Here is a 14,058-nt window from a genome sequence, read left to right on the forward strand (position 1 = left end):
CATATACATATATATATATATATATAGATATATATATATATATATATACACAAAGTTGCTTTTAGATGTATTTGATTGATGAAGAAAGGAAAACAATCTGCTGCCACAACAGCTATCAAAGAGCCAATAATTGACATCCCTCGACCTCTGTAATGTTATGATGTGGAGGTTATAACTTAACATACTAATAAACAAGACCAACCAGTTTTAGCACCACAGTGACACAGTTTAAAGCACTATAAAATACAATAAGATCATATATTTAAAAACTCCCTTCACTTCTGGCTAATGAATAACACATTGATCTACTACAGAACTATTAGAAATGATTTATTGACTTTTTCAAATGATCTGTGTCGGGTAATAAACACTGAACTGTGATAGTGAAGCAAACTGTTGCTGCAGATATTTGGTAGACTTTGGCTTTGCTAATAGGTAAGGGAGACTGGTGATGAGCAGGTAATGAGAAGGTCTATTGACAAATTGCCTTTCTCCTTTTCTCACACCATTCTTAAAGTATAAGTACACATGCAGACAAACAATTTTGTCTTTGTTCACTTTTTTTAAACCTTCAGATTCAGACTGACAACCCGGCAGTTATTCTGGTCTGACCCAAGAATAGCTACAGTTTGCTGACACGCATTTCACACCTCTCCTCCACAGATTCAATTAGACCTTTTTACAGTATCGCCTCAGGAGTAACACCCCACGTCACCCCTCCTCCTCTTATCCCTCCTGTTACACACATCAAAAAAATGTTTTTCTCTTACATTCAAGCCTTCATGTTGCACAGCATTGATTTACACATATAGGCTGTGCTTAAAATCTCCAATTCACTCACACAGAAGGAGAGACAGACGTGTAAAAGAAATATAACTAGCATACACAGCGTGGCACCTACAAATGGCTTCAAGCAAGCCAATGTTTAGCTGCATTGAACATGTTCTCATTGTGTGTCTTTTTCTTTGGCTCCCCTCTGCCATTTCTATTTACCGGGCAAACCTCATTATAAACAAGGATAAAAAGGATGCTTGTCAATCGGAACATGATTAAATGGGATTTTTACCATGCTACTCAAAGCAACAGGCAAACTGTGTATGTATAAATGTATGCGTGTAAGTGATCGTCCGACAGCGACAGCCAGACTGTGCAAGGCGTCAGGGATTAGGTAGGAAAACCAATCTCGACCAGCCATGACCAAAGCTCTGTGAAATAATAAAGAATAAAAGTTTTGCAGACAGAGGCCAAGACAAAAAAGGTCTCATTGGTTTCATTATGGGAGCCGACTCACTGGAGAACACATCTGGATTACTCATACAGACTTAATCAAACAGCTGGCTGTGCGTACAACTGGTTCAGAAGGAGACTACAAGGTTAAGGTATGTCAGTGTGAGTGGTTGCATGTGCACTTTCATGTGCATCTTGTTTACCTTTAGTTTTTCATATTGTAATGAGGCAAATTGTATAAGAAAATTAGGTTTCAATTATGGTGAAAGTCAACTCCCTAATAATATAGTTGTCATGTAATGTCACAGGGAGACGGTCCTCACAAAAGCCATGGGAGAGAAGTGGGTCTGATATTATTAGCAAATATATTTCATTTCCTTTGGTGGGTTGTATTACTTCGCCATGGTGCCACATGGGGTTGAACACTAATAGGACATTTGGGTTTTTGATTTATTCAAGGGTATTTTTTTTTACAATTGAAAACACATTTGACACACTTTAAATAGCCTGGATGTGATAAACTGTGTACCTAATACTACAACAACCATGTATTACAATACTATTAGCAACAAATATTGGCTCAATTCAGGGCCCTCTTTCTAGTGAATAATATGTTCCTTCTGATAAATGTGGCTGTTTTTCATACCTTGTTCCCTGTTGATCTTGTTGTCAAAGGAAACAGTATTGGTATTAGATGATATAAACCAAACCTGGTGTTTGCTTGTATCGCTACCACTCTATGAGATCCATATACCCTTGGGAAAATGCTTTGATTGCTTTGAGTGTGATATTCTTGGTCAGTCATTTATTTGGAGGAACTGCAAGGTTATACCAGGACCTTACAGTTTTGAAACTTTCAAATCAAAGGGCCTCCCTCAGCATGGGGCTCACAAGTAAAGGAATGAACAAAAACATAACAGAACTTTGATCAGAGGAATTAGAATTTGGGAAACAATCCTGCCCATGTAAAGACTAAGCTCTGTTTTCCTGGTTTTAAACTCTAAGGGCACAACAAGAAAGGTTAACTTTCTGACAGAAAACCCTTTCTTCAAACAGCAAAGTCTAGCTCCTTTTATCAGCTCAAGCAACACCACGAGGAGCTGAACGGGTTAATTTGTCATCAGAGTTTGGGAGCGAGAGACGTCTTTGAAGCATAAGCAATTCCAGGTAATGATTTCCAGAGTGGTTAAGTTCAAAAAGATGGGGAATAATCTTGGTTCTAGGCTTGCCAAGGTTAGAGCTACACAGTGCGACACAGATGCACTCTGAAAAACACAGATGCTACAGAACCAGGAGACATAAACATCCAGGGTCGGTGCTTTGATGCCCTGTGTCTGGTTTTGGGAGAGTGGTCTTCTAACTGCCCCTTTATACCCGCACATGATCAATGGGCCTGTAAATGTTTTAGCACTGGCGCTACAAGGGGGCATAAAATATTGAAGCGACAGACTGAAACACAACCTTGCGTGATGAGGGAGGGATTGTATGTGTGTGTGGAGGGGTGGGGGCAGAGCTAGAGAGCCAGTCAGCATTATAAACTACCCTAATCAACCCTATCAGTCACTCTACACCACTGTTTGTATGAGGAGAGAAAGACAGACAGGGAAGAGTGACTGTCATGTCAGAGAAATTTAGTCTAAAACTCTTTCTCAATTAGTTTACATGGATATTTCAGTTGGCAAGTGATTGGTATTTTGATGGGATAAACCCTAATTAATTTTCACCATCTCATCAATAATACCTGCCTTTGTTATAGGCAAAGCCAGTTTACAACCAAAACAATCTGTCCTCACATGACTATATACAGAAATACACGAAAATATAAGAGATTTTTTATTATGTGTTCCCATATAAACCATTACATAGCTCAAACTCTGGCTTCCCATTTAATAACCGCTGCCTTAAGAAATGACCTTCAACCACTCTTGTTCCACCCTCCCGCACCTTTACAAACACTCCACTCAGCCCAGGCTCCACATGATTTACTTGAATGTATATACACAAGATGAAGTCTAACCCAAACATAGTGGTGCTCATACACCTACTGTATGGACTGCACGCGCATGTATACTTCAGGTAACTTCAAATGCAACCAATTGTGCGGAAGCGGCGCTGACCTCAGGTTACTATGGGTGTTAGATGACAACAGGGCATCAACGACTGACGGTTGGCACTGAATGTGAGTCCAACTTTATGACATGAGTAACATGATAGGCTGTGTTTATGACAAAGGAAACTGATCTCTGCTCAGTAGGAAGTTGAGCAGTAGGAGATAAGTGGATTATAAATTGACTTATTTAAGAACAATTCTGAGTTATTAAAAAACTTGGATCTTATTCTTTGTAGTTTCAGCCATCATTATTATTGGTTATGATAATATTTCACCAAAGTAATTGCTTAGAAATGTGAACAAGCTGACAGTGCTACAAACAGAGTCTGAGAGGGCTAGAAACATGACACAACAGATCAAACAGGTTATAAACAATCCTCCAGTTTAGCCCAAGTTATTCTCAAAAGGAAACAAAGGGAGCAATACAACTGTAAAAACAGGTTTTATTAAACCAGAACTAGCCTTCCCTAGCCTGGAGAAGTTTAGGGGAAGTGAGTGAATGAGCAGAGAAGAGATTGTGTGCAATCCCTTTTGGTGCTCAATGCCCACATTCCACATTCCCCAATGGATTTTGCCGCAACCCTCTTAACCTGCGTGACCCTGTGAAGCCCTCCAGCAGGGACTCAGAAACACAAGCATCTTCTCAAAAGCATGCAATATACTTTATCTTAAGTATATCCCACTTCTAGTTGTTAAAGGTCTTTATCTTTTTGATATTTTTTTTTTAACCTTTATTCCTTTCAACACCAGGGCAGGCTTCAATGTGCTGCATGTTCATCTTAACACTGATCACACATAAAAGCCAACATCGAGTAGTTGAGAGAGTTAAAATGTCACTGTTGCCATTGCGTGACATCCTCTACAAATTAAGTTTACACAGGAATTATGGCCATGAAACATAAATCAGCACACACATTACCATGTGATGTTTCAATCTAAGAAAAATACCAAATTATTTCCAGTAAATTGCCAAATTATGTAACAGGAGTTTTGTCTCAGGTTTAAGTCACCCTCACTCTCCTTCTGCATCTGTGTGTGTACATGATGTGTGAGAGACAGGGCTGACCAATGGCTCAGGGTCCAAAATCACCACCTTGCGTGCGTAGTGGGCCTCAAACCCAGCTATCACCCCAGTCTCTGCCTTGGGGCCAGGCCTTAACCCAATCAGGGGGATGGATAAACCAGACACACATACTGTGGATATTTACATATGTCTGCTAAATCTATCCCTCAGGGGAGAGAGGATTGAGAGGATGAGCCAGACAGACAAATAGATTGACATGAAGGGTTGAACGAACCAAGACCAAAGAAACTGCAAAAATATGAATTCAGAAGCACATGTTTTCTACCATCCCTAAACCAGATCAAAGTCCTTTCATTTCCTTATCCCCTTTTTTATCCCCCATGTCCCTGCAGCAGTTACTTGCAGCAAATTCAAAACAGTAATTAGATTAATTTCCTCACAGCTGACACACCCTGGAGGGGGTCAGTATTAAACGCCATGCCAGATGGAGAATACATTGCTCGAGTGCTGAGATCATTGTTGATAATTCACTTTTTCCCACCTTTCAATACACGAACAGTAACACTGAGTGATGGAACATGTGGGAGTGTTCACGTGGCTGCATGTGATTGCTTCCAAGTGTGAGAGGAAAGAAGCAACAATAGAAAATGGGACATAGATGACCAAAATATTCGGCTACTTATAACAAATTAGTTTTTTTTATTTGAAAGGGAATTTTTCTTATTGAAAAATAAACATTTGGCAACTAATTCCAATCATGAAGAGTGGAAAAATGGATGTCATGTGAAATACTAGCATTATAAAACCATTGCCACTGCAGATATGCAGCACTCGTAGTTGTTATGCAGCCGACATTCATGCTACACTGTCAACTTTACCAGAAAGGAAGGTGAGGGGAAAAAGGGGGGTGCCTCAAGTGATTATAGTAGTTGTAATTGATCAGGACATTGGAGTGAGGTTGAGGGGGGCACTGAAGTTGAAAACAGGGAGAGGTGGGTTACACAAGATTCAGACCTTTACCTCGGAGACCCTGCAGAGAAATACAACACAGCCCCAGTGTGCACACAGAGTCCCCGAGGTTTACTGCATGTATAAACACACCCCATACTGCACTGTATATGATGGTTTAATTATTGAACTCATGCATGCGTACGTCTGACACACTGCCCAGGTACGACAAGACAGACAACGTCAGGGAGAAGTGCAAGAAGAGGAAAAAGAACAGACCCAGAAACGGAGACAGAGAGTGTACTATTTGAGAACTGTCCACAGTAAATCACAGTAATAGTTCCCTTTGAAAATTCCCATAAGGAAAGATCAGCAGACGGAGGCCGCTGGCCAGTTTAATAGCACAGATTAAATCTCTATAGTTGGACTGTAAATGGACGACTCTCTGTTTCCATAGGTCTGCTATAGCCTGCATCTCACATTACCTCTGTCCTGGCTCTGTGGTCTGCTGGCTAACCAAACCTGACTCCTACCTCCTAAGTCTCTCCTAGGTGGCGTTCAGCCGAGAGCATTGGTTCACAAACTAGGGTCCAGACAACACATGGGTAGCTTGATGGGCCACAGGGGGGGTCCACAATCAGATCAGGAATAAGTGTGTAATTTATATTTCAATCCCTGGAGGTTAGAACAGTGACACAATATAGAAGGATATCTGTTTCAAAGGTTCAGTACCCTGCTATCTATCCACCTGATTCCTAAAGAAAAATGACACTTTGTACCTTCACAATGAAAACCATCGGGTCCAACAAAAATTTAAAAAACTCATGTAGTCATATCGGTATATCATTGCTGTGCCATTCATTTGTGCAGAGAATCTATCAGCGCAGCCATAAAAGACCTAAAAAAGCCTAAAAGTGCATAGGAACCACAACTGCCAACAACCTGAACGTTTTATGCACCAAAAGAGCTACTTTCATTTAAATAACTAGGGCACCATATTGAAACACTAGATCTACATCTCTTAATACTCTAGGACCAAGGCAAGTGTAGTAAAGTGTAGTGTAGTGTATAAAAATGACTCTTGACTGAAGACCATTTATCTATCCATCTGACCGTTTACCGGTTTTACCTATAGCCACATTTTACACACATACATAAATCTGGTGCCAAAAGCAATGTGGTCTCCATAGCCTTCGAAAGAAAATACAAACTGCAATGTCTGGTAAAAAAAAGTTTATATCAACATGGCATCTTACACCCTACATCCTATGTCATAACCAATACTAGATTTGATTTGACACAAAACCTGGCAACTATTGCATGTCAGTCAAAAACTCTGCATTCTTTCATACATTTTTTCGTTTCCCTGTTTGCCCAACATGAATATGAATGTGGGTGTTAGTGTCGACTAAGCCTCGAGGATGGAGCTGTCCGCTGTAATTCTGTCACAGGTGTTGAGATGTAAATGTACCTTTGTCTCTCACACCTGAGAAACCCCAGTGTATCTGACACAGTCATCCTGTTTCCCCCAGCTGAGCCCAACCCCTGGCTCAGTGCAGGACACAGGGAGGAACCCCACCCCTTGTCTATTGTAGGTTTCCAAAAGTGGGAAAGACTGATGGCTAAACCAAGCAGTATGTTTACATTCTTGATCCAGGTCTCAAATACCCGGTCCTTCATCGCTCCACCCAACAGTGGAATCCAAAGGAGTCTGTCTCGGCTTGGGGACAACCTCAACAAATGTCAGAAGTCTGGATGAAGATGGAGTCTGAACTATGAGATTTTTGGTACCACAGTTAAGTCACTTGATGAGCCAGCTGTCAGCCATGAAATAAGTGTGTGTGTTTTTGCACACTCCTGCCAAGCTGACCTCAAAATGAACGTGATTATAGAAGCCTCTATATTTGTGAGCCCGCATGCATATGTGTGTCAAGATCAGCAGTGTCAGGGTAAGGGTAGGGGGGGAGGGTTAGACAGAGAACACAGACATACAAAAATGAGTGAATGACTTATTTATTAGGTGTATAATTGCCACAGCTCTCTATCTTGGCTGTAGATCTCTGTTGGATGTTCTGTGTGTGTGTGTGTGTGTGTGTGTGTGTGTGTGTGTGTGTGTGTGTGTGTGGTGTGTGTGTGTGTGTGTGTGTATGAGATTGTGTGTGTGTGAAACAGCAGGATTAATGGAACACTCAGCACGCTAACTCCACGCAGACAGACCACCAGCATCGCATTAACCCGTATACGAAGATATTGTGACAGAAAGACCATGAAATTGTGTGCATTGCTGAATATAAGCCTGTTTGCCAGTCCACCTACACACTTGTCCATCTCATTTTTGTCTCTCAATCCTCTTCTCTTTCTCTTTTTTTGTGTTAAACTGTATATTTTTTATCCTGATTGGATATTTTAAAAGCTCAAAGTTAGATTTTCTACTTTCTCTTTACACTCGCCTTCACTGAGGAGACTATTGTATATGTTGGTGATTCAATGTATCTCATTTAGGAGTTCAACCAAATGCTCTCTGGTGTATATCATGCCTCACTGATGGTGAAAGTGAGACAAGCAAAGCTCACTCACTCACACTCTCTCTCACACACAGACAGACAGACAGACAGACAGACAGACAGACAGACAGACAGACAGACAGACAGACAGACAGACAGAGAGCTGTGCCAGAAGTAGTCTTATTCATCAAACCTAACCTTGTGAAAATGTGGACCTGACTACAGCCCTCTAAATCACCATGATGAAATGGCAGTATGAAGAGAAGCCAAATCACTTTACACAGAGCACAGGCTGAGTGGTATTGGAGCCATGACTGAAACCAAAAAGAGATGATGTGAAAAAGGTTGGTTATGAAAATAAAAAGCTTTCCTCCAAAAATAGAACCGGTTTTGTTTTCAGAATAAATGTAAATGTAACTGAGGGATATTGCAAATCACCATTGCCAGATTCTATGATTTATTTGTCTTCTTTTCACACAAGATTTTCCCTGCAAAGTCTATCCATAGAGAACCTACACCTGCTTAAGAAATACTAAATGAGCCACTGATTGGACTTCAAGCCAAGGTTCAAGTGCTCGCTCTATTGAATCTCAAACCAATAAAGACGTCTCTGAATATTGAGCCTTAATTATGTTCTCAGGGCCGTGCAGCAGGAGGATTAGTTAGGCTAAACGATCCTCCCTCTACAAAACATCTCGCAGCATTCATCAAGGAGCAAGCAGGAAAATTGCTCTCGCAACATGAAATATAATTGTGCATTGTATGGAGCTGCGGGCAGCCTGGACACCGCTACAGGGTTTACATTCACTTCACTATGAGAGAGAGGCAGCTGGAAGAAAGGCCAGACTAACGTGTAAAATGGAGGATGTGTGATTGAACTGAGAACAGGACGTCTGCTGGGCAAATAAATATAAAAGAATAATCACCTGCATGAAAAAGAGGAAGAAAGCACTCACTCTATTCTATATATGCATAGGTTTTCCAGTTTTGGAAGCAGGTCTCCCACTCCTTCATATTTTACCAACAGGGCTGGGATGGATGGGGCTCTCTAGTGGCACTCTGGGATTAGAAATACACGCATTAACACACACAGACACACACACACACACACACACACACACACACACACACAGAGACTGAGGCAGCCTGTGAGGTGATTGTTACCAGATGAGAGGGTCGTCCATCCAGCCTCACTCTGACAGACAAAAGATTGCACAGGCTTTTCCTCATCCTCTCCTCTTTGTGTGTGTATGTGTGTGTGTGCGTGAGTGGGTATGTGAGTGTGTAAGTGCGTGCATGTGAGAAAGACGTTTTTTGGGGGGGAAGGGGCTTGTGTCTTTAATGAATAAGCACTAAAACCCCCCATTTCTCCATTGGGTGAGCTGGCAGCTGGCGTATGTGTGTCCCATTCAAATAGAGTGACATGTTTAATTTGACAATTAAGAAAACAAAGGACTCCATTTAGAGCCACAGTTGGAGGCTGTGTATACTATGTGCGTAAGTGTGTGTGTGCTTGTCAAGATTCTCTGCTGAATTGAAAGAGACAGAAGGGGAAGAATTGTGGATGCAGGAGCCCGAAAAAGCCGGAGCAAATCTACACCGTCAGTTTAGATAAGCAAGAAAACAAAATAATTGAGTAAAAGCAGGCAAGAACAGAATGGCCTTAAACGTGATTGTACTTTTCTGTTAATTCAAACCACTAGGCCTAACCTACTGCTGTGTCAGTCATGCATGGAGTATTTACAGTTGTGGGTAAGCATTACCTCAGTTTACCTCAAAGCAGCGGCAGACCACAGGGATTTAAAGGTGATGCAAATAAAACCTGCACATGGTGTATCTTTTCAGCTCGCTGAGGATCGTTAACCTCACATTCAGTCCCTCTGTAGGTGTTGGAAAAGCAAGCTGAGCGCATACACACACATTATGTGTCTTGCAAATGTGCATGAAATTATGCAAAACAAACATGTTCCTACATAAAGGAGAGCTGTGGCGAATTAGGGCTTGTTTCCTAAGTATACAATGAAGTTAATATGATTTGAATTGGCCTGAAAGAAATCCACCTCTGCACTCACTTACATGGGACTATGGGAGCTGTTAAAAAAGGTAGAATTGCGTGTAATTGTGTGTACAGTTTTAAGAACAAAGTATTTACAAGTGGAACTAATCTTGAGTAATTGCCTTTATCTTTAGGTATCTTACATATGACCCAAGCAGCATCAATTCAGGCTGTGTAGTTGATAACTTTCATTCTGTAATTTCTCTCAGATACATTTATAAGTAATTCTTTTTGAAGTCTTCTATCATTTACATTTTGAATAAGCTTAAAACTTTCCCATGATTTGTCATGTGGCCAGAAAAAAACAAATTGCATTCCATTTTGGCTTTATGAGGTGCATATTTACATCATCTCTCATCATAAGATACAGACGCCAGCACCACTCCCCATATTTCTCTCTGTCTCCCCCTCTCCTACCCCTCCTTCTCTCACTTCCCTCCATGTGGTCCTGAGAGTCCTGTTACCATGGCTACTGCTGAACGATGGCTCCAACCCTTTGAAAACCATCATGCTTTCCCCACCACACACATGCATGCATGCACATGCTATCTGTATGAAGTAATGGGGATCATCATTCACATTGTTGAGTGTTCATCTGAAGACTGTCTGCCTGCTCCTCTCTGTGCCCAGTTACAATAACATGACCCCCTCTCCCCCCCTGACAGCAATGAAAAATACCTTAAGATAGAAGATTCCTCCCCTGTAAACACGCACGCACGCACACACGCACACACGCTCACACACACACACACACACACACACACAAAACTAGTGCAGCCATGTGACATTTTGTCATACCATTCTCAGTCTGCGTGTCGTAGAAAACAATGTCTTTTAAACAATGGAGAGAATGACTGACTGTTTAAGGTAAAGAAGATTGAAAGGAAATTGAAAAGAAAACTCTCTCTCTCTCTCTCTCTCTCTCTCTCTTTACACTGCTTTGGTAGTCAACCTGCATGGCTGGTATGCCCGCTACCCGTCTGCTCCCTATCCAATTCCCCACTGCACTGCTCCACTTTTTTATTACCAAATGTGTGTAAATGTGTGTGCAAGCAAGGTAGTGGGGGGAGAGAGAGATAGCCTGTTTCAAGGGCGTACTCAGACAAATAGAGGTGAAGTCACACACACAAACAAGAGTAAGCGGTGATGAATTGGCTCGGCCCCACCTCCCCTGACCCCCCCCTTCTCTGTCTCTCTCATTGTCATGGTAACCATCAGCACCTCCACATCCTGCATTTATGCTTTCACACCACATGCAGCCATCCTTTTCATCACTCCCTCTCCTTTTTCTTTTTGTACTCTCACTCGCAGTATAAAATGTGCTGAGTCCTGCTCTTCCCAAAGCTTATTTCTTTTCTATGAATCATCCATACATTTAACTCTCCATTATGAAATGTTGAGATATTCATGCATGAGCACAAAATACTTTGCATAAAATCCTTCGTCATTTTTGTATATGATTATGCATCATTGGACTGTGTGTGTGAAACCCCAAGGCAACCTCTGTAAACAGGCTGCATTTAACTTGATGTTGTGTAATAGCATCTAAAGTACATGGTGTGCTGACGTCATTATTACATTGAAGATTCAGCAGTTTAATAAGGCAATTACCACACTTGTGTGCAAAACAATATATAAACTATTTTTATTATTTTGAAAAAATTGTTGGTGAAAAAAATGTTGCGTTTATTTAAAAAAAGAATCTGGAGAACAGGTTTTTTTTTTTCCCCCAAATGGAGCAACAGATGTTAAAAGCTGCAAATGTCTGATGAAAATAACATGTGGATAGAGATTTAAAAGGTAAATACAATTGCAGTATATAGCAAGGTACCAACGAGCCATGACTGTGATCAGCCAAGACCAGACTTTTGCAATTCATTACCGCCATTGCATGCTTCATTATAACATTCAGTTTATAGTGTACATTGCATTACACGTTATTCACAAACTAAGCAGTATCATCTGTTCTGCACTTACAGTGATCTTAGTGTCTCTATCTGCATGACTTGAAAGAACCATTCTTTAGATAAGAAACAAAGGCTTCGGAAAAGAAAATACCCTTCGATGGATTCACATTAGCTCCTGTATCCGGTATTAGAACGGCAGATCCGGCACTTCAAGATTCTTGCAATCAAGCAGGTCCTCTATAATCATCCCCTGAAGCAGGGCACAAAATACTCTCAACAGCCCGCCAGTGGTGTGGGTGTTTACCAGCGTGCACAAGTTTGTGGTTAGTGTGTTTGTGGGAAAGCGCGTGTGTGTGCGTGTGGGTGTGTGTGTGTGTGTGTGTGTGTGTGTGTGTTGTATATACTTTATGTGTGTGTTTGTGTGCGTGACACCACTTGACAACATCAGAAAGCACTACCAGCTTTCTAAATTGATATTTCCTTACAGGGAGTAGGACGCTGGCGTGCATCACCACCAAAACAAGGATTCTCTAATAATAATCCAGGCTGACACAGTGCTAAGAGAAATGGTTTGTACGATGATTAGCCGACACATACACAACTACAGACTATCTCTGTTTACAGCTCTCTTCCACATACCATACAAAATACATCACTTCATTCACCTGTGTACACTGGGCTGCAACAACTACAAACTGTCTTTTGTGTATGTATGCATGTATTATGTATAAAGCAAGTTGTATTTTTGACACAGCCTATTCTATTGGTCTCGTTTTAGATACTGTAATTTGTGGATAAATATGTATTTATATCTATGAGGTTTAGTTGGTGTTGAGAAGAATACGTTGAATGAATCACCAAAGCAAATGCACGCTCCTTGTCAAACCTTCTTTATTAAGACATGGCTCGGAACCAATGAAACCATGAAAATAAATGAGTAGGATATCATATTCAATGAAAACAAAATCCCTTTTCATTTTCCAACACACCAACTGCAGTTTCCACAAGAGTCCTGCTCTGCTGAGCCATGATGTGAAAACATTAAGCTGTGGTGAGTGACAGCAGCTACGACAGCAGATGTTGACATTTAAAGATGGCTGGTCCAACTCCCTTCTGTTGTCAGATCCTTTGATGCCTTTAGTAGGAGCACAGCAACATGTACCGTACAAGCAAAGGGAGCGGAGTGTCTCCAAGAATCCAGACATCGTGACAGTAATGTGTGTCAACGGTTAGACCTAGTAGACCTCGTCTGCCCTTCTTTCTCATGCCTGTGCCCTTTGACTTAAAAACATTATCTAGTAGCACTTTTACTAGGGCTGCACGATTATGGCCAAAATGATAATCACGATTATTTTGATCAAAGTTTTTATCGCGATTAGTCTCACGATTATTTGTTGATTTTAACCAAAAGAAATTGTATTGTCACATAGGCTATTTATAACTGCGAGAGGGAGTGTGATGGACGCTACTCACAGAGAGACGGCTGATCATTATGAACAGGTCCCGCACGGGTCGAATGACTGATACACACGGCGTGTGTATGAAACGTCTGTATCTTCACTGCGCTGCATTTTTATGAACTATGATATTCTCCCAATGGGTCACATCTCTGGCCCAGGTCCAGCAGCTCCGTCTCACGCTGTTACTCTACCAACTTAGTTAGTTGCATTCAGTAACTTCTTCTGTGTTCTTCGCCGTGGCGGCCGCGATAGCAGAGTTACCAGCGGAAACACTGGTACAAATACGGTTTGCCCCCTATACTTAACAATATACAGCTGTGTTAATAAAAATTAAAACTGTAGAAATGTCAGAAGTTTGGACGGCGCTGTGTGGCGGGCTGCGTGGAGAGTAGACGAGAGAGAGTAGAGGAGAGATCCACAGGCAAGGCTTTACAGACGAAATGGGTCATGTAACGCAAATTAAACCATATCCATATAAACAGCATTGCAGCGGATGGGAGGACATTAGCGCCGGTTGCATCCTAGAGGAGCTAACAGCTAACAGATGCTACTAGCTAACAGCTAACAGACGCTATTAGATAAAAGCTAACAGACGCTAACTAGCACTGGTCACCGCTGTTGTCTGAAAAACAACAAACTGTACACAATGTGCGTTTACTGGTAACCTTGTAAACTACAGACGCGTATAACCGACTGCGATCTGTTGAGTTTTCCTCCCGTTACTCTGTCCTCTGTGACTGTCTACATCTGGAAACTAAGCTGCTTGGTGCAGGAACAACTGACTGGCTCATGATCAGACGGTAGTAGCGGCAGATGGGCTAT

At 41.4% G+C, this 14,058-nt stretch overlaps 1 protein-coding gene across 2 annotated transcripts in view; it reads right to left on the minus strand.

The window, feature by feature from the left end:
- dchs1b (dachsous cadherin-related 1b) overlaps positions 1–14,058 on the minus strand; it is an 87,337-nt gene that overhangs the window by 41,462 nt on the left and 31,817 nt on the right. The window lies entirely within an intron of this gene.

This window comes from Etheostoma spectabile, chromosome 13 (assembly GCF_008692095.1).
Source record: "Etheostoma spectabile isolate EspeVRDwgs_2016 chromosome 13, UIUC_Espe_1.0, whole genome shotgun sequence".
NCBI classification, from domain to species: domain Eukaryota; kingdom Metazoa; phylum Chordata; class Actinopteri; order Perciformes; family Percidae; genus Etheostoma; species Etheostoma spectabile.